This window comes from Mauremys reevesii, linkage group 12 (genome assembly GCF_016161935.1).
Source record: "Mauremys reevesii isolate NIE-2019 linkage group 12, ASM1616193v1, whole genome shotgun sequence".
Classification (NCBI taxonomy): domain Eukaryota; kingdom Metazoa; phylum Chordata; order Testudines; family Geoemydidae; genus Mauremys; species Mauremys reevesii.
The window spans coordinates 29,486,679-29,498,842 of NC_052634.1; the positions used below are offsets into that span (position 1 = coordinate 29,486,679).

Below are 12,164 nucleotides of genomic sequence, written 5' to 3' on the forward strand. Positions count from 1 at the left end.
AGCATCTAATCTGACCCCCCGCATATCACAGGCCTCCTGTATGACACAAGAGCTACTTTTGGGGCAAACACATTCCAGAAAGGCATCTAGCCTTCATCAAATGACATCAGGAGATGGCAAATCCACCACTTTCCTTGGTAGCTTGTTCCTGTGGTGAATCATCCTCGCTGTTGAATATTTGTGTCTTATTTGTAATATGAATTTGTCTCTTTTCACCTTCCAGCGATTGGGTCTTGTTATGCCTTTCTCTGCTCGATTAAAGAGCCCTTTTATACCCAATCTCTTCTCTCCATTAAGGCCCTTCAACACTTCAATGAAGTCACCTTTCAATCTTCTTTTGATAAGCGAAACAGGTTGAGCTCACTAGAAGGCATTTTTCTCCATCCCTCAGAACATTTATTGGCTCTTTGGTCATCAGACTCCTGAACTGTAGCTGGATGTGGCTCTTGTTCTTCTGCACAACATAGCTCCTGGAGAAGAGGGATCTTCAAATGTACATTCCTATGATACCTTTGTTTAATTGATGAAAACATAAACTAGACAGTTAGAGGATTGGAACTGATTTCAGCTGATGGACAGCTTCGCTAGGTTTTTGTGCATTTGGACAGTGAAATGTTGAGTGTTTACATTCATATCAAGCACCCCCGTATAGTGGAGCTCCTGAACATAATGAAGAATGGAAATGAAAATGTTTTCCTTTTTTAAAAAAAAAGAAAGAAGGTTATAAGAGAACACTGGGGCTTGAATCAAGGATCACTTGATCTACCATCAAGCACTGTACCACTAAGCTATACCCCCATGACCATGGACTCATGATCTCCAAGACTTTGAAGGACAGACCCTGCTTCCTCGAGATCCTTTGCCATTCCCAGACCAGAAGTGGTTTTAAAAATGGGGTTTGATTAAACTTCTTAAATGTGGTGAACACCACAGCTTGCACACCCACCAATATAGCTTCTCCCACTGACATAGCTGCCACCTCTTGGGGAAGTGGATTAACTACACCCCAGGAAAACTCTCTCCCATCAGCATAGAGCAGTGGTTCTCAAGCTGTGGGTCAGGACCCCAAAGTGGGTCATAACCCTGTTTTAATGGGATCACCAGGGCTGGCATTAGACTTGTTGGTGCCTGGGGCTGAAGCCAAAAGTCTGAGCCCCACCACCCAGGGCTGAATCCCTCAAGCTCTGGTTTTGCCCTCCCCCAACTGGATAAGAGGGCACAGTGTGAAATGTTTGGGGACCACTGTTTTAGGATGACGTTCTCAATCACTTCTATGAAGTCCAATGAAAGCTATTCCTCACCCACCTACCCCTCCATCAGGACGGACTAGGTATGTTCTGCTGCCCTTCACTCATGCAGGAAGGATAATAACATTTCATTCCACTCAATCCTAAAGTGATTTGTAACCCGCCACCAGCCAAAACTGGTCATTCTGGGAAAGCGGCCCCATCATGCTGCATAGCTAGGCAGAGTAGGTGTGTCTGTGCAAACACCGTCTGTTCCTGAAGTCTTTCCCCCAGCTCCTCACTAGATGTGAAGGGGGAGCTCATTCAGCCTCTGCTTCCGCTTAGTATTTAAAAACTCCTTATTGTCCCTATCTCTGCTGACATTAGATTTCTCCTCCTGTCTTTTCCTTGATAGTTCTGATGAGGTGGCTGAGTGGTTAAGGTGATGGACTGCTAGTCCATTGTGCTCTGCATGCATGGGTACAAATCGCATCCTCATCGGATGCATTTAGTCATTACTCCTCCTTTGTAGACAACCATGTCCCCGTTTGGTATGATGTTGCTTCTTGCAAACAAAAACCTTCTCAGAAACTCAGAATTCTCTTGCTTTAAATAAAATGTCTAAATCCCAGATTTCTTAAAAAAAGAAAAATTCTCTAGTCCTGTATTTCTTAATTTATATCTCAAAAGGGAACATCCTCGTCATGTCCTCCAAATACCCTGGGACCAGCCCAAATTATTAAAATACCCTCAACCCGAGCAAGGCCAGAGCAGTGACCCACAGCTAGTGTCTAGGCCAAGCTGTTCTGAAGGAGGCAACTCAAACATTTTCTCCCTGCTTCCCTTGGCAAGGTCTGACTGGGAAAAAAAAAATCCCCAAACTGAAAAACCAGTACTAATCTGTTTGGGGACTTTGGTTTGAAAGTATTATTGTTATTATTCTCTTCTGAATCAGTTCAGTTGAGTCTTTGTCCTCCAGGTGTGTTTCCAGCTAAAACCACATTGAGGGTACTGGACCACTGACCTATCAGCTCTTAACACCCAAACTTTCAGTAACTCTATTATCAGTGCCTGCGAGTGTAATTTAAACCATAGGTTCATCTAGCTCTGAATCTTGTCTTCTGACAGTAGCCAATACCAGGTGCTCCAAAAGCCAGTCTTTAAGGTACCACCGGGAGTTGAACCCAGGATCTCTTGTTTACAAAACAGGTGCTTTAACCAGCCAAGCCATGGTAATTATTGTTGCTTAAAGCAGCGTGTTTGCTCACACCTGACTCTCTGCCAATCCCCACTGGGCCCTTACAAGTGTTGCTCGTGTTTGGCTTCTGTAAAGCAGAGGAGCAGGTGAAGTTTTGCTCCCCAGGTGTGTGTGCGATTCTTTGGACAGGTCTACACTAGGAAATTAGGTTGGTGTAATTACATTACTTAGGCTGGCAATGCAGTTCTATCAACCTAATCCCGGTGTATATAGCAGCTCAGCTGTCAGAACTTTCTGGAGCTATGAAAGGAGAGAGGTCCGGCCTCTGTAGCAGGAATGCAGAGCAGGTGAGTTCACAGCAGGCATTGTGGGATACTGGTGGAGGCCAGTTATGGTGATATAATGACCAGCAGCATTTACACTGACAATTTGGCACAAAGCTCTAGGCCTCTTGTCGAGGTGGTTTTATTTTGTCGCCAGACGTGGCATTGCAGTGTGTGCACCAGCCAAAAGCTGCTGACCGAGGGAGCGTTGTGTGTTTTTCACACAGCTGAGCAATATAATGATGCTGAAATAACTTTGTAGTGCAGACCTGGCCAAAGATTCTCACACACACACACACACACACACACAGAGCTTGCAAGGAAAACCTCACCTGTTCCTCTGCTTTGCAGAATCCAACACAAGCAAAGCTTTTCAGGCCCCAGTGGGGATGGCAGGGAGTCAGGTGTGGGCAGAGAGTGTCCCTGAGCCACAGGCAGGCACCATGGCTTAGCTGGCTAAAGCACCTGTCTTGTAAACAAGAGATCCTGGGTTCAACTCCCAGTGGTGCCTTGTTGACTAACTCTTGGAGCACCTGGTATTGGCAGCTGTCAGAGAACTAAATGGGCCTTTGGTCCAGCCCAATATGGCTGTTTCAATTACACGCACAGGCACTGATAACGGAATTACTGAGAGTTAAGAGCTGATAGGTCAGTGGTCCAGCCTGTCACAGATGACCCCCCTCCCTCTGGGACAGGGGCAGGTCTGGGCTCTCACACTAAATGCTCATTGTGGCTGCCAGAACCTGTGGGCAGATCGTTTAGTTTGCACTGAGGGTTGAGTCCTGCTTTGTGCACCATGTGTGAGAATGAAAATCCTAAACCGTCCTTTGAAATAACAGATGCAGCAGGACGTGTTATTGTCCCTGCCCCAAAGCAGACAGACCAATGGAGAAATGCTGTCAAGTCCAGGGTAATACTCCACTGCCAGTTTATCTTTTTTGCTTGCTAAACTCCCTTCCAACCTTGAGGACTCCCAGAGCCCAATATTGAGCTTGAGCTGAGATGTCTACAGTGCAAATTTACCACCCCATGGCCCTAGCCTGGGAGCCTGCACTGGCACAGGAAAGCCATGAGTGTTTCATTGCAGTGTGGACATAGCCCCAACCCACTCAGCTTTGGAACCCCTGTCCCCTGCCTAGCAAGTGCTATTGAACTGAGGGTGAGTCCCTCAATCAGGGTCTGCCAAGCACAGTTGTGCTGCCCTCGGTTCACACAACAAGGATAACAACCCTTTATTTCTCCTGCCCCTATAACATGGAGACTGGGAATCCAACACCAGCCACCAGTGATCATTTCGGCAAACAACCAACCTATTTCCAACATACTGTAAAATCCACATGCAGACTCATACACGAAACCTTGCAAGAAAATCTTCCTGAGGGGGTCTGAAGCACCTGCTGCTGGAGGGAAGGAGGGAGCTGTGGGTTGGGATTGAGGAGCAGCGTGAGGAGGGGGGCCTGTGGATTGGGATTGAGGGGCACCGGGAATAGGAGGGGGCTGTAGGTTGGGACAGAGGAGAAAGGTGAAGAGGAGCAGGCTCTGGTTGGGATTGAGGGGCGCTGGGAATAGGAGGGGGCTGTGGGTTGGGACAGAGGAGAAGGGTGAAGAGGAGCAGGCTCTGGTTGGGAATGAGGAGCAGTGAGCATAGGAGGGACTGAGGGTTGGGACTGAGGGGCACTGGGAAAAGAGGGGACATGGGTTTAGGCTGAAGAGCATCTTCATTTGGGGATCCAGCAGGACAGGGGAAGGCAGCAGGTGATTCTAATTCCTTAGGGATATTCTGTGTGTTTGTATGTGTGTGTGTGTGCAGGGAAGGAAGATGCTCTATGCCCAGAGGCCTTTATTCCTCCAGGCTGCAAGGACAGAGGGGCTGTCAGGAAGTTGCCCCTTCAAACCCACACACAAAAAGGCCCTTCTGAGGAAAGGGAAAATCCTGCAGAGAAAAAGTAACATCAAAGAGGATGTGAGAAAGACAGGTTAAGGTCTCGGGGAGTAGTTTATTATGTGGCCAGGGACTTGAACCCTGGACCCTCAGATTAAAAGTCTGATGCTCTGCCAACTGAGCTAGCCAGGCTCACAAAGAAATAGAGCAAGTTGGTGCAGAGGAGAAACTAGTCAAGAAAACAAGAGCAGGAAACAGGGGAAACCTGCTGCTCTCTCTGGCCTGGTCAACACTACAAGTTTATATCAAATTTAGCAGCGTTAAATCGCATTAACCCTGCACCCGTCCACACAACGAAGCCCTTTATAGCGATATAAAGGGCTCTTAATACCGGTATCTGTACTCCTCCCCGACGAGGGGAGTAGCGCTGAAATCGGTATTGCTATTTCAGATTAGGGTTAGTGTGGCTGCAATTCGATGGTATTGGCCTCCGGGCGCTATGCCACAGTGCACCATTGTGACTGCTCTGGACAGTAATCTGAACTCGGATGCACTGGCCAGGTTGACAGGAAAAGCCCTGCAAACTTTTGAATTTCATTTCCTGTTTTCCCAGCATGGAGTGCCGATCAGAACGGGTGACCATGTAGTCCCAGAATCCAAAAAGAGCTCCAGTATGGACCATACAGGAGATACTGAAGCTGATCTCTCCATGGGCAGATGAATCATTTCTATCAGAACTCCGTTCCAAAAGACAAAATGCCAAAACATTTGCAAACATCTCCAAGGCCATGATAGACAGAGGCCACAACGGGGACTCAACACAGTGCTGCGTGAAACTTAAGGAGCTGAGACAAGCGTACCAGAAAGCCAAAGAATGAAATGGACCCTCGCGGAGGGAGGGGCAACTGATGACTGTAGCTATCCCACAGTTCCTGCACTCTCCGAAAACCATCTGAATTCTTGGCTGAGTTCCCAAAGCCTGAAGGGTCACAAACATTGTCGCGGGTGGTTCAGGGTATATGTCGTCGCCCCACCCCCCGCCCCCCCATGAAAGCAAATGGAAAAAAATTGTTTCTCGCCTTTTTTCAATGTCACAGTATGTCTACTGGATGCTGCTGGCAGACGTGGTGCTGCAGTGCTACACAGCAGCATCGCCTTTCCTTCCCTTGCGGACGGCAGACGGTACAGTAGGACTGATATCCGTCATTGTTGTCCCGTGAGTGCTCCTGGCTGGCCTTGGTGAGGTTGCCCTGGGGCGCCTGGGCAAAAATGGGAATGACTCCCAGGTCATTCTCTTCTTTAAGCTTTGTCTAATGGAGATTCAGTCCTGCCTGGAATATCATAGCAGCTGGAGGCTGCCCTCCTCTCCCCCCTTTAAGCTCTACTTGCAGAGGCAATAAAGTCAGTGTTGTTTCAAATTCCTGCATTCTTTATTACTTCATCACACAAATGGGAGGATAACGGCCATGGTAGCCCAGGAGGGGTGGGGGAGGAGGGAAGCAATGGGTGGGGTTGTTTCAGGGGCACCCCCTAGAATAGCATGCAGCTCATCATTTCTGTGGGACGTCTGGGGCTCTGACCTGGAGCGGCCGTTTGCCTCTCTGGTTCTTTAGTAGGCTTTCCTGATAGTCTAGACAGGACTGACTCTCCCTTTAGACAAAACTTAAAGAAGGGAATAACCTGGGGAGTCATTTCCATTTTTGTCCATGGGCCCCCGGCCAACCTCACCAAGGCCAGCCAGGAGCACCCATGACAGCAGTAGATGGTACAGTGTAACTGTCACTGTCAACTTGCAAAGCAGCAGACAGTACAATATGGCTGGTAACCATCTTTACTAACTTGCAGAAGGGAAGGGAATGCTGCTGTGTAGCGCTGCAGTACCGCATCTGTCAGCACCATCCAGTAGACATACAGTGACAGTGTAAAAAGGTTGAATGGACTCCATGGTTGCCGTGCTATGGCGTCTGCCGGGCAATCCAGGGAAAAGCGCGAAATGATTGTCTGCCGTTGCTTTCACGGAGGGAGGATTGAGTGACGACATTTACCCAGAATCACCCACGACACTGTTTTAGCCCCGTCAGCATTGGGATCTCAACCCAGAATTCCAATGGGCGGGGGAGACTGCGGGAACTATAAAAGCAGCAAAGAATCCTGTGGCACCTTATAGACTAACAGATGTTTTGCAGCATGAGCTTTCGTGGGTGAATACCCACTTCTTCGGATGCAAGTAGTGGAAATTTCCAGGGGCAGGTATATATATGCAAGCAAGAAGCAAGCTAGAGATAACGAGGTTAGATCAATCAGGGAGGATGAGGCCCTGTTCTAGCAGTTGAGGTGTGAAAACCAAGAGAGGAGAAACTGGTTCTGTAATTGGCAAGCCATTCACAGTCTTTGTTTAATCCTGAGCTGATGGTGTAAAATTTGCAGATTAACTGGAGCTCAGCAGTTTCTCTTTGAAGTCTGGTCCTGAAGTTTTTTTGCTGCAGGATGGCCACCTTAAGATCTGCTATTGTGTGGCCAGGGAGGTTGAATATCTGATTTGCGTCCATTTATCCTTATCCTTTGGACAGTCTCTACGGAAAAGGATAAATGGACACAAATCAGACATTAGGAATGGCAATATACAAAAACCTGTAGGAGAACACTTCAACCTCCCTGGCCACTTCACTGGCAGAGCAACATCTCTCAGGGTGTGACCCCTCCCCAAACCTATAGAGTTCAGGTGACCTAAGCCCTGGTTAGATAGTGCTAAAGAAAAGGAAGAATTGTTCTGTCCATGTAGCTATTACAGGGATGGGAAAACCCCTCCAGTCACTGTCTACTCCAAAGTGCTATAGGAGTGCCACAGCAGCATTTTAAGTATAGACAAAGTGAAATTAGATCTGGCTCCAGTTTGCACTGTGGATGCTCAGCTACTAATAGCGACAACAACAGCACAGCGCTTGCGTAGTTGGCAGGATTTGAACCTGTGCAGGGAGACCCCAAGGGATTTCTAGTCCATCGCCTTAACCACTCAGCCACAACTACTTAACATATAAAGCCATTTTACTGCATGATGATTCTGTTCTCACTGAATTGTCACTTCAAATTGTTTGCTCAGACCAGCTTCCCCAGCACACTCACGGCTGCATTAGTGTAAGTGTGTCCTTGGCTGAACAGCAAGAATTCCTGCCCATTTCCCTTCTGGTTGGAGCATGATTAGAGTGTGTTTGTGTGAACAACATTGCTGTAGATTGTTGTTCATTCCCCACTCTGACAATTCAGACAGTCCCTTTCCTAGTCAAATCTCCAGCACATCGTTCCAATAGCAGGGGGCAGGATTTCTCTGGGGCACTGAGGGCTGCTGCGTGAACTCAGCCTTGCATTCCACCCTTGGTGTTTCATGGACTAACAACAGCAGCAGAAAGAAAGAGCCGAGCCAATATCTCCCTGGCAGGGATGCAGGTGCCACGTCCCCTCTGTCTGACCATCGCCATTGCAGAAGAGAAGGGTTCACTGGAATCGAATGCCCTGGCTCAGACCAGAGACACAGGAAGATTTTGCTGTTCATGGATCTGTGCAAATGAAATTTTGTCTCTGTGTGAAACTGAGGTCGGAAATGAAACATCCACATGGTGGCCCAATGCTCTAGGGAATGTGGGTGAAGGACTCGGGCTGAGAAATTATTTAACAGGGGGTTGTTTCAATTTATTGCCCCAATTAAAATCTATGGCAGCCATTGTTGTTAGTATTTGTACCTGTGTTGGGACACCTCAGTGGGTGTCAAGTCCATTGCCTTCACCAGGGGCAGTCGATTATTTTATCAGGGTACAAATTTCTTGGCCAAGGTATAGTCAAGGCCTAGACTCCAGAGAAAACAATACGCTGCTGCTACGAAGAAGTACCTAAAAAGATTTTGCAGCCACCAGGGGCATAACTATGATGTGTCGTGTTTCTCTCTTTATATCTGGCACCACCTCCTTTCCCTTTAGCCTTGTAGTTGACCAAGGGCAAAAATGACCATCTCCTCAGATACCAGGGAGTGTTTATGTCCATTCCTGCGAGCTACACAGGGGTTTGATGTTGCTGCTTTCAATCCTCCGGCTCTGCCGGGATAAGGAACAATTCAGGCTGTAACTGAACTGAAGGAGGAAGATCATTTTTTGACAGGGAGAGGGACGCCTCCTCTTAAAGGTGTTTGTCTAGCAGGCAGTCCTGGTCCCCAGGTCTCGCCCGTGGGGCTCCAGCAGTTTTGGGACCAGGTCACTCCCTTGGCCCCACCTGGCGCTCCCCCTCAGGGGCCTCAGCAGTGCAGCGGAGTTGAGCACCTCCTCCCCCTTCCCACACACCCCCTCCCGCCTGCCCACAATCTCCCTCCCAGAGCCTGCAACCCCACCCCTCCTCCTGTTCCCGCTACCCCCTGCCCCAGCCCAGAGCCTGCACCCTGCACCCAAACTCCATCCCAGAGCCTTCACCCCAGAACCTCTCACCCACACAAACTCTCTCCCAGAGACCAGCCTCTCACCCCTTCTGCACCCAAACTCCCTCCAGAGCCTGCATCCCTCCTGCACCCCAATCCGCAGCCCCAGCCCAGGGCCTGCACCCTAGACCTCCTCCCCCCACCCAAACTCCCTCCCAGAGCCTTAGGCAGGTGAGGGGTGGAGTTTTGGGAGGCGGGTTCTGGGCAGTATGAGTGACATTATTGGCCCACTGGGAGGACTGGAGGACTGGCCCTGGCCCTAAGGTAAATTGAGGTTGAGACCCTGCTTTAAGGGATTGGAGCAACACTGGAGAGACTGACGGGCAGGGAGCTGGGGAGCTGGTGACACAGAGCGGGGGTGGGGAGTTTGTAAACTGTGGTGTTTGTATAGAGATAAAGTTTACTAACCCCCAGGTTAAAAACTGTTCCTGCTCTGGGCTATACAGGACCCTCTCTGTTGTGAGGGTAGCTCAGTGGGTGAATGTTTCCCTGCAGGGTAATGGGTTCCTAGTTCCAATCCAAGTGATTCCCTTTAAAAACTTTTTTGAATGAAAATCGATTTCCAGACCCATCTCCAGTATGTTCAGGAGTTCGCTGAATGGGGGCAGGGGATTTGAAATGAATTTAATCACTCAGCATTTTCCTGTGCAAATGAATAAAGACCTAGCAGAGCTGTCCAGCAGCTGAAATCAGTTCCAGCCCTCGGCGTCTCTAAGAGGGACACTCGGTAGCTGAGGCGTGTGGGACACCTCTGTGGTGAGGACAGGTGAAAAAATGCTGGATTCAATGAACGCTGAGCCCATAGGAGGGGAAGGTGAACGGCAGCACCACACAGGGTCATAACACTCAGACACGGGGCTTCACTGTCACTGCCCCTGTGTTTTCCATCATTTCTATCCTAAGGAACACACCCTCCCCCTCCCCCCCACACTGTCACACACAACCTTCTCCCCTTGAGCCCCATCCCACCCCTACCCCTCTCCCCCCCACACGCCATGGGACACAGCCTCTCGGTGACTCTCCCAGATGGGGGCTTGTCTCTGCATCTCCCCAACAGGGGAGCAGAGAGCCGAAAGGGCCACAGGAGACCAATGGAGCTAGGCAGGGATAGAAAAGACTTCCCCTCCCTTCCCAAGAGTCCCGTTAATCTCACCCATGGGACGTTCCAGCACCAGGTGGGCTCAAAGCACCAACCTTCCCCTCAGCAACGGAAGAGGGAACCAGCTCTAGCACATGGAAGGAGGCTCCCCACCTCTGCTGCTGCCATCCTGCAGCCTTTAATATGGATTTGTTTTAGCTAATGCAACCCACCCACTCCGCTAATCCATCCATGAAACATGGAGACAAGCTCTTACAAGCAGGGCCCAGTGGTGCAATGGGTTAGTGCCCAGTACTTACAGAGCAGTGCTGAGTGGAGTCATGCTGAGGTTGTGAGTTCAAACCTCACCTACAGCCCTAGTTTCCTTTAAGCAAATAGCTTCTGCCAATCATTTTGCCTGCAGAAAATACAAGTGAAGCTCAGAAGATACCGAGGTCCCCTTGCTTTACAGAGAGCAGGGCAGATTCCACAGATCTACCAGGCTCTGCTCCCCACCAGCCGCCTGTGTCAGGAGGGGTCGAGCAGAGCCCAGAGCACTGCCCCCGACTCCCCCTCAGTCTTTGCTCCCCAAACCAACTGTGTGCTCACCCTCTTCGCTGTGAGACTCAAACCCTGCCTGGCTTTCTGTATGTTGGGGTTTTTTTTTGTCTGTCGTGTTGATGTGCATGTGGGTCCTGTGTGATTTTTGTGGATGCCATATAGTTTTGTGTGTGTGTGTGTGTGTGTGTGTGTATGACTTTTGCATGCAGATTGTTTTTTGCTTAGTATTCTTTTGGTATGTGGGTTTTGTGCTTTCCTGTTGTGGGCTTTTGCTGTACTTTTTGGTGTGGATTTGTTCTATGTTTTGTGTGGCTTTCCCTTATGTGTCTATGGCTCTGTGTGCTGGGTGGGTTTGGTTTTTGTTTATGTCTGTGTGGGCCTGTGCAGTCTGTGATGTTCTCTTTCTCTCTAGTTGTCTCTCTGTTTGTATCTTTATGTGTAAATTCACTGGAACTTTTCAAACTCTCCACAGCTTTGCCAATTTTCACCAGGAATTTTACTCATTAACAAATTCTCACTTGTTCCCTACCAGTTGGTGACCATTGCCCCAGGGGCCTGTCAGTCTCAGGGGCCTGATTTCCCATTGACCCTTCCCCCTTCTATTGGGACTGGGAACTAGCCAACCAAAAAAAACCCACTCAGTTTTAGTAAAGGGCCAACAGTCCCTTACACAAGCTGACCCTGTGAGAAAGGAAGAGCTCAGTGGTTTGAGTTTTGGTCTGCTAAACCCAGGTTTGTGAGCTCAGTCCCTGAGGGGGACATTTAAGGATCTGGGACAAAAGTCTGTCTGTAGAATGGCCTTGCTTTGAGCAGGGGGTTGGACTAGATGACCTCCTGAGGTCCTTTCCAAGCCTGGTATTCTATGATAGGGTCACCAATGTTCAGAGAAACTAGCACAAGCTAGTCCCATGGTGTAATGGTTGGCATGCTGAAATCTAAGTTCAAATCTCAGTGGGACCTTGTGGTAAATCCCTGGAGAGCCAAGTGCTTTCCTGTCTCCAGCTGTATAAGAATGAGTTGTTTACCTTGTGCTGAGTGATTCATACCCACTGGAGCCAGGTCTTTGGTTGGAAGGGGATCTAGAAGTGACTATGGGTTGACTGGGTGTTTGGGATTTCTGATGTCCACAAGTTTGGCCCTTGTGTTTTCTACCACACTTTTCCTCTTGCCCACATGGCGCTTGAAGAAAGGAGTGTCAGGGCCAGGTTTCATAGTCAGGGAAAGGCAGGAGGGAGGCAGAGTCCCAGGCTGGAGCCCAGCACCTCTCCCCCTCTGGGCACCTAGGACAGAGGCGGCTGGTGCTGACAGCCCCAATGGAAGGCTTAAAAGCCACAGAGCAACCGAGGGCAGGGCAAGAGGAGGGGAGAACCATGCCTATGCATGGCCAGCAGACAGCCACAGAGACACCCAGCCAGGCTGCTCCCTGCTCCCTGGCAT

The 12,164-nt window shown here is 49.3% G+C and overlaps 2 non-coding genes across 2 annotated transcripts; one reads left to right on the top strand and one right to left on the bottom strand.

The window, feature by feature from the left end:
* Positions 1–3,184: 3,184 nt before the first annotated feature.
* Positions 3,185–3,258, top strand: TRNAT-UGU. The gene has a single exon. It is a non-coding gene; the product is annotated as a tRNA-Thr (tRNA).
* Positions 3,259–7,574: 4,316 nt separating this feature from the next.
* On the bottom strand, positions 7,575–7,656 carry TRNAS-AGA. Its single transcript has one exon. It is a non-coding gene; the product is annotated as a tRNA-Ser (tRNA).
* Between the last annotated feature and the right edge of the window lie 4,508 nt (positions 7,657–12,164).